The sequence below is a fragment of the Pteropus medius genome, unplaced genomic scaffold (assembly GCF_902729225.1).
Source record: "Pteropus medius unplaced genomic scaffold, Ma_sr-lr_union100, whole genome shotgun sequence".
Classification (NCBI taxonomy): Eukaryota; Metazoa; Chordata; class Mammalia; order Chiroptera; family Pteropodidae; genus Pteropus; species Pteropus medius.
Window position 1 is genome coordinate 2,473,831 of NW_024354498.1, and position 22,166 is coordinate 2,495,996.

At 36.2% G+C, this 22,166-nt stretch overlaps 1 pseudogene; it reads left to right on the forward strand.

The window, feature by feature from the left end:
* The first annotated feature begins 3,186 nt into the window (after positions 1-3,186).
* On the forward strand, positions 3,187-3,305 carry LOC120594381 (uncharacterized; annotated as a pseudogene).
* The last annotated feature ends 18,861 nt before the right edge of the window (positions 3,306-22,166 follow it).

Below are 22,166 nucleotides of genomic sequence, written 5' to 3' on the forward strand. Positions count from 1 at the left end.
GTCAGCCCCTGCACAACAGCTCCTCCACTGGTCACAGCCATTATAACCAATCAGTCTGAGGGTCAGTCCTTCCCATTGATGAGCAAACAACAACCAAGACTCAACTATAACAAGAGGGCACATACAACCCACACAAGGGACATACCTGGAGCACCTGGCTCAGGTGATCAGGGAGACTGCACCACTGGTTCCTACATAAGGCCACCCTATTAAGAGTGGGACATATAACAGCCCTACCTAATACATAGAAACAAACACAAGGAGGCAGTAAAAATAAGGAGATAAAGACACATGTCCCAAATGAAAGAACAAAACAAAGCTCTCGAAAAACTCAACAAAATGGAGACAAGCAATCTACCAGATGCAGAGTTTAAAACACTGGTTATAAGGATGCTCAATGAAATTAAGGGAAGGGTAGATGAACTCCATGAGAACTTTAATAAAGATATAGAACACATAAAAATGGAGATAGAGAGCATAAAAAAGAACCAGTCAGAACTGAAGAATAAAATAATTGAAACAAAGAATACATTTGAGGGAATCAACAGAAGATTAGATTAAGCAGAGGATCGAATCAGCGATTTAGAAGATAAAGTAGCAGAAAACACCCAATCAGGACAGCAACAAGAAAAAAGAATCCAAAAAAATGAAGATAGTTTAAGGGGCCTCTGGGACTACATCAAGAATACCAACATTCGCATCATAGGAATACCAGGAGGAGAAAAGAGAGAGAGCAAGGAATTGTAAACCTAATTGAAGAAATAATGTTGGAAAACTTTCCTAACCTGGCAAAGGAAATAGACATACAAGTCCAGGAAGCACAGGGAGTTCCAAACAAGATGAAAATGAAGAGGCCTACACCAAGATACATCATAATTAAAATGTCAAAGGTTAAATACAAAGAGAGAATCTTAAAAAAACAGTAAGAGAAAAGCAGTTAGTTACCTACAAAGGAACATCCATAAGACTGGCAGCTGATTTCTCAACATAAACTTTGCAGGCCAGAAGAGATTGGCAGAAAATATTCAAATTGATGAAATGCAAGGTCTTATAACACAGATCACTCTATCCAGCAAAAGCTATTATTTAGAATAGAAGGACAGATAAAGAGCTTCCAGACAAGAAAACACTAAAGAAGTTCATCACCACCAAGCCAGTATTACAGGAAATGTTAGAGGGACTTCTTTAAGAAGAAGAAAAGTAGATAAAAAATATGAATAATAAAATGGCAATAATTACATATCAACAAATACTTCAAATGAAAAAGAAACACTCCAATCCAATGATAGAGTGGCTGAATGGATAAGAAAACAAGATCTCTACATATTTTGCCTACAAGAGACTCACTTCAGATTAAAAGACACACAGAAACTAAAAGTAAAGAGATAGAAAAAAATATTTTATGAAAATGGAAATGAAAAAAAAACCTGGGGTAGCAATATTTATACCAGACAAAATAGACTTTAAAACAAAGGCTATAACAAGAGACAAAGGACTCAGTAAGGCCACTTCTTCAAAGAAACCCAGCATACTACTTTGAGAGGACGTGTGCATCCATTTGTTCATTGAAGCATTATTTACAGTAGCCAAGATATGGAGGCAACCTGGATGTCCATCAGTGGATGAATGTATAAGTAGGAGGTGGTACACATATACAACGGAATATTACTCATCCATAAAAATAAATGAATGAATGAATGAATGAATGAATAAGTGAAATCTTGCCATCTGCAACAACATGAATGGATCTAGAGGGTATTGTGCTGAGTGGAGTAAGTCAGACATAGAAAGACAAATGCCATATGATTTCACTTACATATGGACTCTGAAGAATAAAATAAAACAGAAACTCATAGATACAGAGAACATTTTAATGGTTGCCAGATCTAGCATGTTTGGGGAGGTGGGTGAAAAGGGGAAGAGATTAAGAAGTACAAATTGGTAGTTACAAAATAGTTATGGGGATGTAGGATGTAAAGTATATCATAAGGAATATCGTCAATAATATTGTTATAACTATATATGGTGTCAAATGAGTACTAGATTTATCCAGGTGATTACTTTGTAAGTTATGTAAATGTCTACTCAACTTGTTGTACACCTGAAACTAATATAACATAGTATGCCAAGAATAATTAAAAATTTTTGAATAAATAAAACTATTATAACGAAAAAAAGTGAAAATTGTTGATGTATAAAAATAATTTTATAAATCTTAATGTCTGTTTTTAGAAAAAAGGTAAAATGGATATTCATGAGCAATATGTAAAAATATCACAGCGACGATTCTAAAAAAAATTTTAAAGGTTGATATGAGCATAAACAGATTTCATGACAGGCAAATCTGAATAGAAAAACCTTAGCTAACTTTAAGACAGGCTGATAGAGCACATTTGCACAGTCAACACAATGAGACAACAAGGGATCTCTGGGTTTACCATGCCTAAGGAGGTAAATGAGGACCGAAGTGCTATCATTTATATCTCTCTGGGAGAATTCCACCTGTGATTTCTCTAGGTGACTAATAGGGAATGACATTTCTTACCAGGAAAATCCAGCAAAATTTTTTTGTTTCCTTGAGTTATTATCTAGGATAAGCCTCTGGCCAGCAGTGAGCACTGAGGTTGGAATTAATTGAAGGTAAAATAAACTCCCATTAAGCCCTTCAAGAAGGAAGAAAACAGGTTCTTAAGTAGCTCAAGTTCTTGGCTTCTGTAGATCATTCTTTTCTTAAAAGAGTTAGTGGGACTTTGACTAATGTATTAATTAAAATGGTCTCCCTTTCTCATAAGAAAAAAAAAGAGTCTGATCATGTTTCAAAACAAAAAATGATTGGACTACCCCTCCTTTTCCTTTCTTTCTTTTGCCTCAGGTACATGGCTACCTTTTGCTATCTGCTAGGAACTTGCTTGATTAATGCTAAATACTCTCTTTTCTCTGAGTTTTGGAGGGTCCTGGAAGGCTTGCTAAGGCTTACCTGATTGGAAAATACATATTGACATTACATAGGCCTTTCATCTACATCGTTTCTAGTCACAAATCTGCTCTTGGCACAAGTCTTTCTCATGGCACAGGTCTCTGATAGCACATATCAAAGGAACTATCTGGTATTTGTGCATCTCCTCTCCCGCTGACAAAAGAGGCATTTGTTCAATAACAGACAATGATAAAAAATAGTGGGGTTTTGTCTATGGCCATACTACCCTGAACAAGCCTGATCTCGTCTGATCTTGGAAGCTAAGCAGGGTCGGGCCTGGTTAGTACTTGGATGGAAGACCACCTAGGAAGACAAGGTGCTGTGTGCCTAAAAAATAAAAAAATAAGGGATCGTAAGCTGACAAGGTCCTTGCAATCCGTGAGGTCAACTAAGGATTGCCTTGCCTAAAAAAAAATAAAATAATAATTAAAAAAAAATAGTGAGGTTTTGCAATAATAGTACATAAAGCAGAAAGAGAAGGCAAGAGCCTGTGAAAGAATAAGTAAATGATGGTGAAAATGTTATTTAAAACTCCAGACAATTTTAATTGGAATAGAACACTAAATTGAGAGATACTAAAAAAGAATGCATTACATAATTGGCAACCTGGAAATAAATCAGAAAACAATGATTAAAATACATAAGCCATGAATTAAGACTGGATGATATTATAATACCAATAAAATAACTAACATATTTATAGTTCTTTACAGATTCCAAAGAATTTACATATTAAATTATATGTGTCCAGCAAGTTAATGTGTTATGAGATAATTACTTAGAAAACCTAGAATAAACCAAAAATGAAATTAAAGATTTGGAAAAGGTAGTAATTTAAATGATGTTAGAAAATCATTATGAAGAGATATTGTGTCCTCCATCTAAATCACAGCTCTGATCAAACCATTTCAGGGCAAAATATCCTCTGAAGGCTCTCTATTGCCAACAGAGTTAAGTTCAAAGCCCTTTGTGAGGCAGATAAAGGTATACAATCTGTTTTCAGTTTACTATTTTAGTTTCATCTCTAAAATTCCTCCTATCTCAAGAATTTAACATCCAGCCACACAACTGCTCTGTCAACTGCTCCCAGAATAGGTCATGCTTTTTCTGTTTTTGTTGCTATTTTTATTATAAAAAGAATTTAGTCTTGTGAAAAAATCACATTGTGTAGAAGAAATGTATAATATGAAACTATAAATTTCCATTCTTCTCCAAAATCCCAACCCAAGCTAATTATCCCCATTTCTGGCTATCAACAGTGTTTTTTTAAAGACATTCCTATGCATATAAAATACATGTGATAAAAAAAAATACTATAGTAACCCTAACCTTATATGGTACATAATATAATATGTAATATGGAATATAATATTTCTATATATACATTTACTATATATGAAATACTTATTATAAGAAATATACATATATATCCTACAAATAAAATAAGGCCTTTTTTGCTACTACCTTAAACTGATCTCATCACAATGTCATATTCAAAATAATCAAAATTTGACCTAAAATATTGAACTCCAATATATGCTTTTACTAAAAACCTCTTGAACAGAGAGAGTGTGAAATAATATCTCAGTAAACACATACACAAACAGCAAAAAATCCAAAAATTCCTCTTTAAACGATTCTCTCCTTCTAGGTGGTCATGATATTCTCTCTCTGTCTCTCTCTCTCTCTGTCTCTCTCTGTCTCTCTCTCTCTCTGTCTCTCTCTCTCTCTCTCTCTCTGTCATGCATCTCTCCAACAACTACAGCCCACCTATTTCTTTTTTCCTCAGGTAGCTCCACACTATACCTAATGTGAATCAGAGTCTTTAAGCTTCCCTACGTTAATACGTCCATCTATTATCTCTAAACAGCAACACAAAGACTCAGGATCTGAGAGACACAAACAAATAAGAATTCTCCTTAGAAGGGGAAAGGATTGCTGGAGGGGAGCAGGGATGGATTGTATATTTACATTTTAGTATATATATCAAAGTATAAGTACATGTGTGTATGAGCGTGTGTATATGTATACATACATATAATAATTGTGATTATTCTATATTCTGTAACATGATGTTTTTGCATAGTAGCCTTTTCAAGTTAGTCCAAATACACAGGCCTCATTTTCTGAAAGAATTACATACTTGATTTATTACCATATGTAAAGGCACAATAATTATTTAACCTTTCCTTTATTGGTAGACATTTACGTTGTTTTCTTTTTTCACAATTGTAAATAGCACTACTTCATTACACACATATTTTGACTCTCTCTTCTTTTGGAACACTGTTCAGTTTGTCCTATTACTTCTATATGACAAAATCTCTTTAATAGGAGGTTGAAAAATACTTTTTTAGTCTGAATTTTTACTAAAGTTCCAAAACTGAGGACAACAGATATTAAATATCCCCCATTCTAACATCAAGGCCATGATTCTGCCAAGCATCCTCTCAGGGTTTAACAAGGGGTACACCCACACCCCCCATGACCCTAAGCAATCCAAAACAAAAGCTAAGCAATTTAATGAGAGCTCACTAAAGAAAGGTGTTCCATGAAGAAGGGAATTCATAAGATATTAGTGAATTGTTGACTTAATGAAATGTATTCGGGAATTTTCTCTCTCACGTGCTTTAGCTTGTTTTTAACTACCAATAGCTGGTACTCATCACCTGGATGTTTTTTTCTGAAGCTGCAGAAGGCTTCTCTGCTTTAGCACAAGGCAAAGCTGAAAAAGTGGAGAAACTAACATCCCTGGAGTAGCCCTCACTCAATGACTCTCTGGCATTTGTCTGTAAATACTTTACTTAGCTCCCTTGCACCTCATGTAGAACTTTGAGGCAGATGTTTTACCTCCTCAGTTTTCCCAGTCCCCATTGCTTACTGATGTAGCTTTCTTAACAATACACCATAATTGAGTTTCTTTCTTTGCTGGTCTCACATCCCCTCTCCCCTGCCAATGTTTCCTGGGATCACCTTCCAAATAAACTACTTGTATTTAAATCCTTAGATCTGGGTTTTCTTGGAGGAAACTCTACCTAAGACATTGGAGTTATCAGGAGCAAAAATAGAGATTGGCACTCACTCTCAACTGAGTACTTGCTAAGCTGCAAAATTCACAGGCCTATAATAGCACAGAATGAGTATATTTCTGAAAAGAGCTTTATATGGGTATGGGTCCTCTAGGATTTGAGGGCATATGTTACCAAAAATATTCTAATCTGCTTCTTATTTGGTGACTTCCAAAAGTAAGACACTGGCTGGAGTAAACTATGATGCCTGGGAGTAAAGAAGAAAGGTAGCAGAGAAGTTAAGAAGGGAATGGGCCAAGTATTCCCCCATCTATTTTGAGATTCTAAAAGCAATTTATAGTTACTAGAATTGTTCTTATAATTGAAGGGGACTAGAAAACTTAGAATTAGCCTGATATGTCAAAAAGGGGTAGAAAACGAGATTTTGGCCAAATGTTTTAAGTCAGTGGATGGGAATAATACAGTCATTTTCTGTTTGTACTCTCTTGAGTTCAGACTGTATAATAAACTAGTTACATATATCTCCTATACCATTCTTTTTCACCACTTGCTAGCTAGGTGATCTTGGGCAAATTTTTAACCTCTCCATACTTTAGTTTCTTTATCTGCACAATTTAATACTTATAAGATTATTAGAGGATTAAATGAGACAATGTAAGTAAAGCACTTAGCCTGATACACAGTAGGTTCTCAAGTTCTAGAGTTATTATTTTTCTGAATCCTTAAAATGGCATCATCATCTGTTTTAAAACCACAGTCATTTTTCGACCTCTCCCTCAACCTTATCCTATCCATATCTAAGCAATTGCCTTGTTTTGTCCAATCCACCTTCATAATTATTCTCAAATCCATTGCTCCTCCTTTATGAGTACTGCCACAGAGCTAATTTTCTTCATTATTAATCACCCAGGTTTTAGTAATAACCTCTGCCTTGCTGTTAATTCCACCTTTAAATTCTTTTCCAAACAGTTCTATAGACTAATGTTCAAAGTAGTTTCCCAAAGGACTCTATTGATCTTGGCCTCCCTTGCTTAAAAAATATCTCCCTTCCCTACTACAGAATAAAGTTCAGATTCTTAATCATAGCATTAGAAGTCCTGCATAATCTGAACATATATTTCTCATTATTTCTTCTGTTATGATCCTGTGTATATTCTTTGCTTCTATCTACCTAGCTGAAATGTAATACTCTCTGCTTCTGGAATATATCCCTCACGTTATTGTCTTCGCTTTTTTGATTATGATCTTCCTGCATTCTGGAATTCCCTTCCCTCTATCTTTGCCAGTCAAGAACTAGCTATCCTTTCAGACTTATGGGCACCTGTTTTGTGGAGATTTCTCTGAACCTGGCAAGTGTCTGTGGTATCTTTATTCTTTGAATTGCCTACGTGAGTACCTCTTTCATGGCTCCATCTTGTATTCGCTGTCACACTATGATCGTTAAGCACTTTTCTTCTCCTAAAAGATTGTGAGATTTATGAGAACAGAAAGATCTAAATCATTTGTGTATTCTTTATTGTGTTCAATTAATGCTTTGAAGCATCAACTTTAGTGCCTGCCATATATAGCCTAAATTGTGGTAGTAACTAAGCCAAGTAAGGTTAATTCATATTAGACAAAATTTCATCCTAAGGACTGTGAAGCACATCAAATCCTTTAAGGAACAAAGTATACCATATGCAAACAAATACTTGGATTGGATTCTGATGAAGCTCTGTCCCCAGTTTGATTCAGTTTGTCTGCAGTGGTACCTAGATATCATTTTTTAAAGCCCACCCCTTCCACCCACCCCAAAATTTTATTTTGCAGCCAAGGTTGAGATCTAGGACCACTGATGTAGGATAGATAGATAGATAGATATCACAGATAAAAATATCTCACATTTGAATTAAAAGAATAATCAGCAAATAGATAAATTACGTGTACTTTTACATTCTATTTCCAAGAGTTGGTTATTTATCTACTTTAAATAACATTTTTCCTTGGTTGCTTAAAAAAAAAACTTATGTTAGTATTTAGGAAGTATTATTCTCTTGCATGAGTCTTTACCTCTCTTTAAAGAACTTGGTTGTTTTTTTTTTTAATTTGCTTTAAGTATTTCATAGGAGAAGTATAAGCAAACATATTCAAGAGAGACTGGTCGTTTTTCCCTGCTTTGATTATTTATCATCGTTTTTGGCTTTGACATTTGTTTCAACTTCATTAATACTTCTGCAGTGCCTTGCTTTCTTTTGGCATTGCTATTTTAGTACCCTTTGCTATTATATAATATATTTTAGGGAATTATTGTGTATGGAAATTACCAGCCTCGCTCTATTACACATTTAATCGAATGAGACCACTGCTTTATTGAACTTCCTCCTGGCCTGGGCTAAGGTGTTTTCCTCTGTTAGCTGCTCTTCTGAAATGGGTCTTGACTTATCTACATGTTTTCCTAGTTTGCAGACTGTGAATGTATACCTTTGCTCTATAACTCTAAGTGTTATCTTCTGTTCTATTTTTTATCTTCAGCCTTCCCAAGCTTCTTAGAGTAAATTAACTGATACCCCTCAACTTCATAATCACCCCATCCTATTTTTGAGCAAGTTCTAGTTATACAAGTAGTGTCAATCACAGCATTAAGTGGAGAAGGGGAGGGATTCAAGTTGTGACAGAGCTTGAATTAAAGCTACTAGTAGGCCACACCTGAAAGAGAAGAGAACTGGGTTTCCACATTGTTTTCCAAAGATCCTGGCCCTCAACTGAGCCTAGAATGTGGTTCTCTTGGGAAGAACTCAAGTGTGGCTCCCAGTAACTTCTGTGGGCTTAACTTGAAAGAAAGTTGAGACTTCAGTCACAGAGAGTTGATGAGAGAAGAATAGAACCAAGGCTAAATCAAATGACTTATGTATAAGGGTGATCTCCAGTAGGGACTGTCAATCTAAATGACAGTGCTCATTACCACTGAGTTTGGCACAACTTTTTACACTGTCAGGCCTTGCTGGTTGCTCTGCCACCCATAGCCTTCACTTACTCTCTAGCATGAATTGCCTTCTAGGTCCTGAGTTTTGCCCACTTCTTGCTTCTCCTAACCTAGCATGCCATAAGACAAACAGCCTGTCTTAAAGAACAGCATGGGTAAAGCCAAGAATCTCACAGCTTACCTCAGTTTGGGGTCTCCAGGTCTAACTCAGCAACTGTAGGGAATTTTTCCCTCCAGCTAAATGGAACGTGGTCTTCCTGGAAATTTCTGGCATCTCCCCTGTTACATTTCCACAGTGACTCTAGAGCACACAGATGTACCTTATCCAACTGATGGACCACACAGAAAAGTTCTAGTGGAATTTAGCTCTTAGGCTCAGAAAAACAATTGTTATGGAATTGTATCCAGAATCAATAAATAGACACACCTTTTGGAGGTCCATTTCACATCAGGCATGTAATTAGAGGATGAAGACATGTTATATGGAATAACCAAACATATTTGCCAAAGTTAGTAATCACACCAAAACTTAAAATTTTAATGTATAAAAGATTGCATTTTAATTTGATTGTGTGTGTATGTAATGTAAAAACTTTACAATTGAACCATGAAACAGCACTACCATTAAGCAGTGTTACAAATATTACTTGATATTTCAACATGTAACTCCACATAATGACTTTGGAAAACTCTGCTAAAGCTAAACACACACCTATCCTATAACCCCAGCGATTCCATGCTTTAGTGTACCCACGAAAAATGGGTACATATGTCTACAAAAAGACATATATAAGAATATTCATAAGTGCTTTATTCGTAATAACCAAAGCTGGAAACAAGCCAAATGCTCATCGACAGGAGAGTGAGTAATTAAATGATAGTATTTTCATACAATGGAAAACTGCACAGCAATAAAAAGAAAAAAAACTTCTGATACACATAACAACATGGATGAACCCCACATATATTATGTTGAGTGAAAGAAGCCAGATACAAAAGAGGATATATGGATGATTACATTTGTATTAAATTCAAGAAGAGGCAAACTAGTTGAGGAAAACAGAAGACCGAATACTAGTTCCCTGGGGATGGGTGTGGATGGGAGTATAGACTAGGAAGAGGAAAGAGAGAACTTTGGGAGCATACTAGAAATATTCTATATCTTGATCTGGGTGATGGTTACAGGAAGAGAAGAAGGAAAGTTAGGAGGAATGTGTACTTATTCAGTAAAAATTACCAAGCTGCACGCTTAAGATTAGTACCTTTTACATAGTTTACTCTATGTCTGTTATATCTCAAAGAAAATTAATTCCAACATACAGTGTCATAAAAAAAACATAGAAGCAATTTTCCTTAGGTCATTTACATTTAAATGGCTAAAGCCAGATGTGTTTCAGTGTTCAACACATGTGCATGTCTAAAATAATCAGCCTTTGGCAGACCTGATTGGTTAGCATAACAAAAATGGCTGATGATTACACAGTTTTTTTTTTTTTGTTTTTTGTTTTTGCTTAAGTAGCTCAAAGCCTTTATAAACTGATTTCATGATGTGGGTGTTATGAACATGGTAAGTCTAAATCATAAGAACAGTTATCTTACACTCCAGGAGGGTTAGTTTTATGAAAAAAAATAATTTTAAGACTTTAAAAATCTGAATACAGACTCCTGTTTTTATCTTATTATTCTACACAGCAGAAGTTCTGTGAAGATAATCGTAGACCTTAAGGAAATCTTAAGGGAGGCAGTACAGTTTGGTGAGTCACAGACTCCTCCATTTCCTAGAAGTATGACCTTGGGCAATGGCCTTAGTTTGGGAATAATAGTTATGAGGATTAAATAGGTTAATATGTTTACAGGGCTTGGAATTATGCCTGACATATAGTATACGCTAATAAATGTTAGCCACTTTATCATTTAAAAGAAATAGATGGCAAGTATAGAAGAAATTCAACTAGCATGGTGTCTCCTTCCCAGTACAGAAAACTCTCAACTTTAATGACTTTCCTTTGTAAATAAGGATGCATTTTTCCAAAACAGCAATATTTTCTTATATCAGAATCCCTTTAAAACCAGCAAATACGAATATAATAACATTAGGGCACATGTGTATTATGTCAGGCTGAAAAGTGAACAGAGGTACTCTAGTTGATGTACAGACCTGTGAGCCGGAGAAGGAATGCTTACTGTTGTATACTACTGAATTTTCATTGACATGGTTTATCATATAGCATTATGTGTCAATAACTGACTAATACACTAGGTAGCTGATAGTCTAGAGCAAACTAGTTGGCAAACTATGGCCAATGGGCCAGTTCTGACCCATAGCCTATTTTTGTGTGATTCATGAGCTAAGAACGATTTATTAAAAAAAATAAGAAGAATATGCAACAAAGATCTTATCAGGCCTGCAAAGCGTAAATACTTACTTACTATTTGTCCCTTTACAGAAAATATTTGCTGATTCCTGGTCTGGAGTAAAAGGTAAGAAAGAAACAAGAGAAATTTTCACCATAGCCATGTCAAATAAAAAGGCATTTTTATGTCCAGTACAATTCTAGATGGCTGTCCCCAACTGGACTTTATATTTTACTTAATAAGTAGAAGACCACAGCACTTTTGGAGGAGACTGTGTGTGTAGCGGGACAGGGGTTTGTAGGGGTAAATCCCTCCAGGTTTGTGTTTTTGTAGCCTATTGACATAAACTGCTGGCCATGAGAAGGCAGCACTGTTCACATGGGTAGCCAAGGAAGGGACTGGCAAAAACGTATAAACTGGAAATAATTTCTACAGGTCTAATAGCAATTCACAGCCTCTGTGTTTCACTACATTTAGTTAAGAATGATTTCTAAGCCCTTCCTAGTACTTTTCTTCCTGCAGAGCTTGCTTATATATTTGGTGTTAATTAATCTACATTGGTAGTACTGGCTCATTGGAGTGTGGGCTCCTGGGAAAACACGATTTTTAAAAAGTGCACTGTAGTAGACAGAGTATGTGCAGCTCCTGCTATTTTTTGTCAGCTTTGGTAGACATTGTTGGATGAGCATGTAAACTGTGAGAAGTGAAGCAGAGATATTTAATAAGCAGCATCACATTAACAGAACCACACAACGGCTAGCAATGAAAAATAGCCACTGCCAATATTCAGATGTCTATGTTAGGTGGAAAAATAATTCTCTATTTACTACCATTCTATTGATGGAGAAAGATCCTGGAAGGACATAGGCCATTAGTCCCCAATAATTTATACAATACAGACTAAAGTTTTTGCAGCCAAAATTTTGGATTCTAAGCTACCTTTGGTATTTCTTCTTACCAAAATATTATGTATAGGGGTGCAAGCGAGTGTTGCAACACTAGGTAGTTTCCTTATTAAAAAAATATAACTTATATTGATTATGTTTTATAGCATATTATTTTTTTACATGTAATTTGAAAAGAGCTTGAAAATCGAAAATCTAATTCCTAACTGGGAAAGAGATTCAGCAATGTGTGTGTGTGTGTGTGTGTGTATTATTATTGTGTGTTAGAAACTGTGTGTATTATTGTATTGTGTTCATCTCAAGAAATCAGTGTCCCTTACAAAAAAGCCAGAGAACAGAGTTTGTCTGGGTCATAAACATAATTATCTGACTCTGTCTCCCTAGGAGGTCTCCCATTACTGTTATTTTATACCTCATTCTAGCCTTTGCTGATGCTTCAATATTGCCAGTACAGCATTCGAGGCTCAAATTTGTTTTGAACATTTTTTTAATCTGGAGCTATACAGTTGCTATTTGGAATTGCATTGTACTTATTTTATAAGAATAGAAGGAAACTGTAAAATACTTACTGACCTAAAAACAATAAATATTTCTAAAAACAGAGACTGTGTGGGTATAATAATCAGAGAAAAAAATGTGTGTTTTGTCAGGTTGAAGTTGATGGCATTTATGAAAAGCTTTGAATCTTGTTCTAGGCTTGTCTCTGCAAGGTTGTTGCCTCAGTTAAGTCAGCTAACCTGTATTTTCTTGTAAGGTAATTGTGAGGTAATAGGAAGGATACCAAAAAAAAAAGGCCCCATTCACCCAAAACATCTCATCAATTGTGTGCATGAAGTGGAGATAGTATTGAGGGAAAAGGAAGAGCCTTTTTAGAGGAATGGAGAGGCCCCAAAGATAAGCTTTTTTAGTTTCTCAGTTTTGACTGGGGTCAGTTTCAGGGATTATGGGGAGTAGACATCCAAACTTGCTTTTAATCTTACTTCTTGAAGAATAAGGCATTGTTTGTGAGGTGCCTTGGGTTCTCTGGAAAGAAAGCACTCTCGATACCCAAACACCTTTGACATCAGGATGGAGAGTTGTTTCTCCTGGGAGAATAGAATGCAGCCTCCCTCACATGTAAGGAGGTGGGCTTGGTGAATTTCAACTGGTCATTCTGCTTCTATAACCTCTGGATGAATGCTGGTGAATACATAATGTTTGGGTTCCTAAAGGGCTCCACGAAATCACAGTTTTCAATAACTATGTGATTACATTTTCATAATAAAACATTCATTATATACTTGATTGACTTCCAGGCTTTTTGTGGTTTAATCCAGTTTCTCATCTCTAGTCTCTACGTAATTTCATACCATCCCACCCCATCCTATCATATTCCATTTTTTTTTCATTGTATTCAATCCCATTTCATTCCACCACTTTCCACAACTGTTGAATATCTACCCTGTACAAAACATTTTTGGGTGCTCTGAAATGGAAAGTGATATAGGCATTGTAAAAACCTGCAAGGAGCATAGAATCCCATTGGGGATATCAGCTCATATATATGAAACAAATAGTAAATAATGCAAAACCACATGCAACTAAGTGACCAATTGTGAACATAACATTCATTTATTTAAGAGAAGGGAAATGTAGGCTTAGGTGATCAGAAGTCGCTTCAGGGAAAAGATGGACTTGAACTCAGACTCTGTTTTGTTAAAACAGAAGAGAAGAAGGAGGGTTTTCTGGCCAAGGGAAGTAATGAGTAAGAAAAAGTATAGTTGAGAGGGGGAATCATTTTGTCTCTCTTCATATGCCTGCCTCAGCCCATAAAGTAGTAACTTCTACTCTATTAGGTGTATTGAAGAGAATGTTTCAATTCTTCTTTATTCCTCTTGTACAATGTTCTCTGTGGGAACAGAAATTATTTACCTCAGTATTGGTATAGTTAGACTATGACATCCTTGGATCCATGCTTCTCTACAGGACTACACTGATGCAATAGAGATCACTGATATTTTTATCTTTGCCCATCTTTGTGTGCCAAGGTGGGAGGAAGGCCAGGTTTCCCTAAGTGTCTAGCTAGGGTCTCAACTGCAGATCCAGTTTCCTTGTGTGTGTCCCAAAGTCTGGACTTGGAGCAAAGAAATAGAAAGTCCATTTTGGCTTCAGACCTGAGCTACATTATCCAACGCAGCTTTAATAAAAATGAAGCTGGTATTTTGACCCTGATTACATTCCTATATTCATTTATCATTTGGTTCAAAATTAAGAAGGCTAGAGTAGAAATAATTATTAGTTGTGGCTCACAATATAAGGCAATAATGAACATAGCATACTCAAGGTGGGTGAAAGTGAAGGGGACAATACAGAGAAATGGCTGGCCAGCCAGAGGGCTTGTGGCAGAAAAAAATGTAAGTGATGAGCTAGGATAACAAGGAAAAGGTAAACTGCAGAAGGCCTTGGTTGGCAAAATATGGATGGAAATGTTCACAGCCCAGCTTCTATAAGAGCAGTGTAAAATTAATTTCAACATGAGCTAAATGCTAAACACTATTAGAAAAGATGCTTTCAAAGAATGAGAGAGGCTAATTCTACTTGAGAAGTGTATGAGAATAGGGCAGGATAATCTTGAAAGGTTTTACAGAGGTGATGCACTCCAAAAGCTGAGATTGGTCCTGCGTGTCAGCAGCATTCCCCCATCTCCAACCCAGCAGCTGCCTGGGAGGAAGCAAGAGATGAGACTGAAAAAGTAGGCAGAAGAGAGTGCTAAGGGATTTGCAATAGGTGCTGGAGGCAGGAGGAGGCCCCTGGAGTTTGTTTCACTGTACAAATTCATACATTGCAGCACAGTAGATTTATGAGCCATGGGAATGTGTCCCCCAGGGCCAGGAACAAATACACCATTTGAAATCTAACATGACCTTACTTGGCAAGAATTCTTTGGAGAGGAGGAAAGGCTGCTTTGATATTGGTTCTACACACTGTAAGCATTTCTCCACTAACCGAGACTTTCCTCAGAGATGCCTGCTCATTAATCTCTCAGTGGGTGCTTGCTGCTGGTGCCAGGAGAAGCTCTGGAATGATTATGCTATCTATCGGGAGGCTCCAGTTAAGATGCAGTTTTAACTACATAGGATGGTGGCAAAGGTTGGTGGGGAGGGAATTGCTTCCCACATTCAGAACTCAGCCACAATTGGCTTCCCTTTTCCCCTTCTAGTGTTTTCCTAGCTGTCTCCAACTCATAGCTTAATTAGTGAGAAACGTTGCTGAGAGTCCTTGAGCAATAACAAAAGCCTCTTCCTCTGGAATGTTGGATCTGGAATTGATTTTAAAAACCTTCAAACTTGGTGATTATCTTAAAGCATCTTTAAGGGGAAACTGGAGGGTAAAATAAGACCCCTGAGCTCTGCTCACATGTCACTTTTCCAGTAACCACCTTATTTAACTGGGTACTCCCCAGATTTTTTATCCTACTCCTCCCTCTAGTACTAATCCTCTTCCAACAGACTATAACTTAACTATGTTGTTTACTGTTTCTCTCTCATATAAATTACTTGAGGGCAGAGACTTTCTCATTCTGTTCACAACTGTATCTTCAGTGCCTAGAACATTGTCTGGCGCATAGGAAAATTTTAATTAATATTTGTCATATTTGTTTCATTTTGTATGAAAGACCAGATAGGAAGTGCTGCAGATGCTGTCCACACCCCCTCAGCTCCTACCCCTTCCAAGCACACCAGCCTGACCTCCAACTGCCAGACTTGCATCTGTTTGCCTAAGGGATTTCTTTGGCCACCAGGGCCTGTTCTGCTCTCTAGCACATGACACTTAAGAAAGGCAGAGAATTAGAGTTCTATGCGAGGAGCCCACAACTGACAGCTGATTAACGGAGTTGCTCCCCTCTCAGAATAACTCTGAGGTGTGTGTTCTACACTAACTCCTAGAGTTCCTCAGTGTAATTAAACTCTAGTTGCCCACAGTGCCACTTGCTTGAAACACGTATCTTGTATTAGGTGCCTTCCCCTTCCCTAGTTCACTTCTCATTCTCCACTCCCCCATTAGTGTTTTCTGGGATCAACTCCCAAATAAATCATTTGCACTCAAATTCTGGTCTCAAGTGCTATTCCTAGAGGAACCCAAACTGAGATAGAAAGTGTTCATTAAATGTTCCAGTTAATTAACGATTATATTCTTATATTATTTTCTGTGTCTATTGGAGTAGACAGCAAATTAATTGGCTATGGATGAATTTTGCCTGAAGATGTGTTTTGCTGGATGGTAATATTTGAATACCTTCAAATATGTGGATGTACTTAACATCTACCTGCTATAAACATTCACATTGAAATTTTTGGATCTGGAAAGAGTGTTCTGAGAGACAGCACATGGAATTGAATTGCATGATTTAAAAGGCTTTGATGTTTTCCATAGTGGCTGTACCAATCTGCAGTCCCACCAGCAGTGTATGAAATATTACTCAGCCATAAGAAGAGATAAAATACTGCCATTTGCGACAATGTGGGTGGACCTCAAGATAATTATGCTAAGCGAAATAAGGCAGATAGAAAAAGTTGAAAACCACGTGATATCACTTACATGTGGGATATAACCCTAAAAGCAACAAACAAACAGGATAAACAGAGACTCATAGACATGGAGAATAGACTAGTGGTTACCAGAGAGTGGGGAGAGGGGGGAGGAGGAAAGTAGATGAGGTAATAGTGGTCAAATATGTGGTGACAGAAAGAAATCTAACTATGGGAGAGGATCACGCAATGCAATATATATATGCCTTACTGTTAAATCATACACGTGAAACCTACTGGATTTTGTTAACCAGTGTCACCAATAAATAAACAAACAAACAAACAAATAAATATTCACATCAAAAAAGTAAAAAATAAAAATCAGTAAAAGACTTCGATGTTATATCCATCCAGTGGAATATTATTCAGCTATGAAGAGAAATGAAGTGCAAACTACAAATACATGCTACAACTTGGATAAGCCTTAAAAACATTATGCTAAGTGAAAGAACTCAGTCACAGAGGATCACACATTGTATGATTTCATTTATATGAAATGTCTAGAATAAGGATATCTGTATAGACAGAAAGTAGATTATTTGTTACCTAAGGTTTTAGGGGGGAACTGGAGGTTGTCGACTAAAGGGAGTGAGATTTCTTTTGGGGGTAATAAAAATGTTCTAAAGATTGTGGCAATGGGTGGACAGCTCTATGATATGTTAAAATCCACTGAATTGCACACTTTAAATGGATAAATTATGTGACATGTGAATTATATCTCAATAAAACTATTTGAAAAAGAGGCTTTGATATCTGGCAAATTTGGAATTGAGTCCTTACTATGCAATATACTTGGTATGTAAGAGCCAAGTGAGCTGTACAGGTAAATGCTAAAGGTAGGGTGGGGGGAGGATGAATGTCCTGTGTTTGGTTTCTCAGGAAAAGATGAATCCCCTGTGTATGGTTTTTCAAGAATGGGTGAATAAAGAGAGAGAAGTAAGGATGAGGGGTATTTTAGTCTGGGGAGCGGAGAGAGCAAAGTACAGCAATGAATAATAATAACAGTAAAAATTTCCCCTTATAGAGACCTGCTATGCACCAGGTCCTGAGGTTGGCATTTCAGCTTCATTATCTTTTATTCTACAATTCTTCATGGTAGTTGTTATTATCTCTATTTTGCAAAAGAAGAAACCAAAGCTTAGAAGGAATAAGTGATTCACCCATGATTGCTCAGCTAGTGAATCCAGACATAGAATCCAAAATCCAGGTCTGTCTTCATCTAAACATTGCAGTTTCCATTAACAATTATATAGTAATCATAGTAAATATTTGAATAGGACTTGCTGTGTGCTAGATATAGTTCTAACCTCTGTGTGTATGTTAGCTCATTTAAACTGCACTGAGGGAATGCTGATTAAAAAAAATTGAAGTGTTAGGGCCAGATTGATAAAAAGAGATTTGACACAGGTTTTTAAAAAGAATTTCTCTAAGTCTCCTAAAATTGGAAAATCAGATAATACCATTATCTATGTGTAAATTAGAATTTTCCTTGGGAGAATATTATTAGAGTTATTTTCCTTTTGAGAGATAGCTGGTATGGCTAAAGAGAATTGAAATATTAGGCTGCCTGTAAATTATGGAAGTTAGCCAAAAGCCATTTTGCAATAGTTTTGAACTTTACTTTATAGCCAAAGGGCAATGCTAATGTTTATAGCAAAAGCCATACTAATGTTTAGGTTTCAGATGGTAAGTATGCTTTGGCTCAAAAATGTGTTGTACATCAGAGATAATTTTTGATCAGTAATTCTCAGTCTGAAAAATATGTTTTTACTTCTTAAGTGTAGTCTCCTAAGTAGATAGCTTAAGCAGTTGAGACCCCCTCTTCCCACATGTCTCTTACTGGGTCATAGAATAAACTAAGCCAGGAGAATTGATTCACCCAAGTTTTTAACAGCCATGCGAGAAAAGGAACAGGGGAAAGCTAGCTTTGCTCTAATGAACAGGACGTTGGCAGTTCTGTACACTATGAAAGGTCTAAGTCCTTATTATCAACTGGGGTACCATATTGAATTTTGTAGCCTTTCAGTTAAGCTCATGCTTTTAGTCTTAAAACCCTAACCTCTGGCTCTCTATAGGATGAGAAAGAGGGGGGCTTATGTGTCAATATCACCCTGATAGTTATAAACCACATCCATCCCCGAGAGGAAGAATACCAGAACCTAAGTGAGTCTCCAACCTTGGAACCAGGGCTCTAGGATTCGATGCTATTTCTCTTTTTCTATTGGGTCTCCACATCCAATATATAGTCCTCCATCCTCCTTTAAGTACCCGATCAAAGAAAACTGCTGACATGGTTAAGGAGAATTGAAATATTATGCTGTCTATAAATTACGAAAGTTAGCCAAAAAACTATTTTGAAAAATTTGAACTTTATCTTATATCCAAAGGGCAATCGTTGAAGTTTTATGAATATGTGACTGTCATGATATGTTCTAGAAATGTGGATCTCTGTTTTGTGGGAATAATAAATTGAAAGAGATACTGGAGAATAAAGACAGAAATACTCCTGCTGAGGTATTATTTCAATGTTTCTAGCTTGAGGGAGTATGTCTCAGAGCCTGGATGCTAGTAGTGAACATGGAAAAAAAGGGCAGAATATGAGATAATTAGGACGAACTAGTAGCAGGACTTACTAGGGAGAGCCTGATGAGAAAAAAGTATCAAAGATAACTTTGAAGTTTAGAACCTGGGAAACTGTCCTTCCATTTTCCCCCCAAAATAACCCAGAAGAGCAACAGCTTAACTTAGCATATGATGTTTCCTAAGGGGTGAAGAAATTGACAAATAAACTTAATTCTTCTGAATTCTAACATTAAAGTAAACAGGCCTGGTCTGCAGCCACAAGAGTCCTGTGCTGTGGTTTTTCTATTTAAACTATTCTTGTAAAATATTTTGAATGGTTAGAACATTCAGAGAATGATAGATCCATCTCAGGAGCTAAGGTCCTTGTTGTCTATATCATAATCCATTTGACTGCACTTTCTGAAAGTGGTGATGAAAAAAATGCTCATTGCGAAATTTCTAGAAACACATATTCTTTTTCACTCCTTACAAAGGGGCGGAGGAATTAGTTACTTTTGCCAATTCTCTAACTCTCTGGGGACATAGAGAAAAAGAGAAGCAATTACTTTTACTTGTCTTTGCTTAAAACTAGATGGGTTTAAGTTTGCCTAGTTGTATTTAACTACTCACGCTGTCCTAGACTCCTTTTAGAAACACCGTGATACCTCTTTTTCTTAGGATTTATTGCAAGCCCTAAACTTCATTACTTTGTCCTATCCATCTAAGAAACAAATGATTTTCTCCTTTTCTTTCTTTCTTGTCAACTATAATAGAAGAAAGAGCAATAATTTCAACATACTTTCCCTGAATGTTTGATGTCCTTGCATTTTCTTACTTTTAAAAAGGACTTCCATTTTTAATGTCGTTTTTGTGATATTTGTAATTTTATGACATTGAATTGGATACTATATCATATAAATTTCAAATCTTGTAGAAAGAAGGAAATGAGGTCTCACTTAGGAATTTACAATTAGATGAAATGGAAAGCTTTTAGAAGAAAAGACTGGGAAAAATATATACATGAAAAACATTAGTATCAGAAGTGAGGGGACAGAGAAAGTAACTATTTTACATGGGGAAGGAAAAATAAATGTTTTTATGCCACCCAAAATGTTAGATCTCCAGGTTGCCTAGTACAAAGGATCATTCTTGGATGAGAACACCTATCTACTTCTATGATGTAAGTCAAGGAGCACCACAATGCTAAAAGGGGCCACTGCCCTTTCCTATACTGACTCTAATATTGTTATCTCTACCCTATTCATGCCTGATGATACTGCAGTGGGATTGGCTACTATGGTGACCCAGATTCCTTGAAGTCAGGATACTAAAAGTTCAGGTTTGACTATGAGTGTGGGTGTCTGAAGTGTAGAAGTTACTAGAATTTAGGGGTCAAAAAATTTATAGGATAGGCTGTTTGATAGGTGGACTCTGAGGCCACCCAAAAGGATGACATGATTTGAGAAGGAAAGCCTGAGCCAGATGTCAAAGTTTTTAATATGTCGGAAGTTATATTCAAAAAATCAGTTAACAGTGAGTATGAGGAAGAGATGGTTTTAAGAGAAGAGTGATTTGATGATATGAATTGTAAAATGAGGGAACAGAGAGTTAGGGTTCTCCTGACTTCTTTTTAGGGATTGGTTCATGTGATTATGAAGACTGGCAAGTCTCAAATCTTTAGGGCAGGCTGGCAGGCTGGAAACTCAGACAGGAGTTGATGCTCTTGTATTGAGGCAGAATTTCTTCTTTTCCAGGAAACTTGTTTTTGCTCGTAAGGCCTTGAACTGATTGGATGATTTCTGCCCACATTATCAAGGGTAATCTCCTTCACTTAAAGTCAACTGATTGTACATGTTAACCACATCTACAAAATACCTTCATAGCAACACCTAGATTAGTGTTTGATTAAATAAGTGGGTAATAGCCTATCAAAGTTGACACAAAACTAACCATCACAGTGAAGATGGGGGAAAAAAAAAGATTAGAAATAAGAAAAAGCTGACTATCTCTGAGCATTTTCATTCTTTTAGTAATCTTTACTCAAACATATCTTTTACTCCATTATATACTTTCCATCTATTAAAATCTGATTAGCCCTTTTCCCATTAATTCTTCCAAGAGGGATTTATTTCTTGAATTCTAGGATAGTTCAAAATTCAAAAATTAATCAATATGATAGCCCACATTACCAGAATGAAGGTTAAAATCACATATCTCAACAGATGCAGTAAAAACACTTGACGAATTTAACATCATTTTATGAAAAAAAAAAAACCCTCAAACTAGAACTAGAAGGAATTACCTCAATAAAGACCATATATGAAAAGCTCACAGTTAATATCATACTCAGTGGTGGTAAAGTGAAAAGATTTTTTTCTCTAAGTTCAGGAACAAGGAAAGGATTCTCATTCTTATGACTTCTATTCAAATTGTACTGAAAGTTTTAGCCAGAGCAAGTATGTAAGAAAAAGAAATAAAGGGTGGCAAAATTGAAAAAAAAAAAAAGGTGAAATAAAATCATCTCTGTTCACAGATGATATGATTAATCTTATATGTATAAAACCTTTAAAACATCACAAAAACACTTAGAAATAATAAACTAATTTAGTAATGTTGCAATTTACAAAATCAACATACAAAGATCAATTGCATTTCATACACTAACTATTTAAAAAGAAAAAATTTTAGATAATTCTATTTACAATAGCGAAAAAAAAGGGCAGGGGGTGAGAAGGAAGGTAGTTTAAGACAGCAGTATAGCAAGATCCAGAACACACCTCCTCCCTTGGACACATCAAATTTATAGCT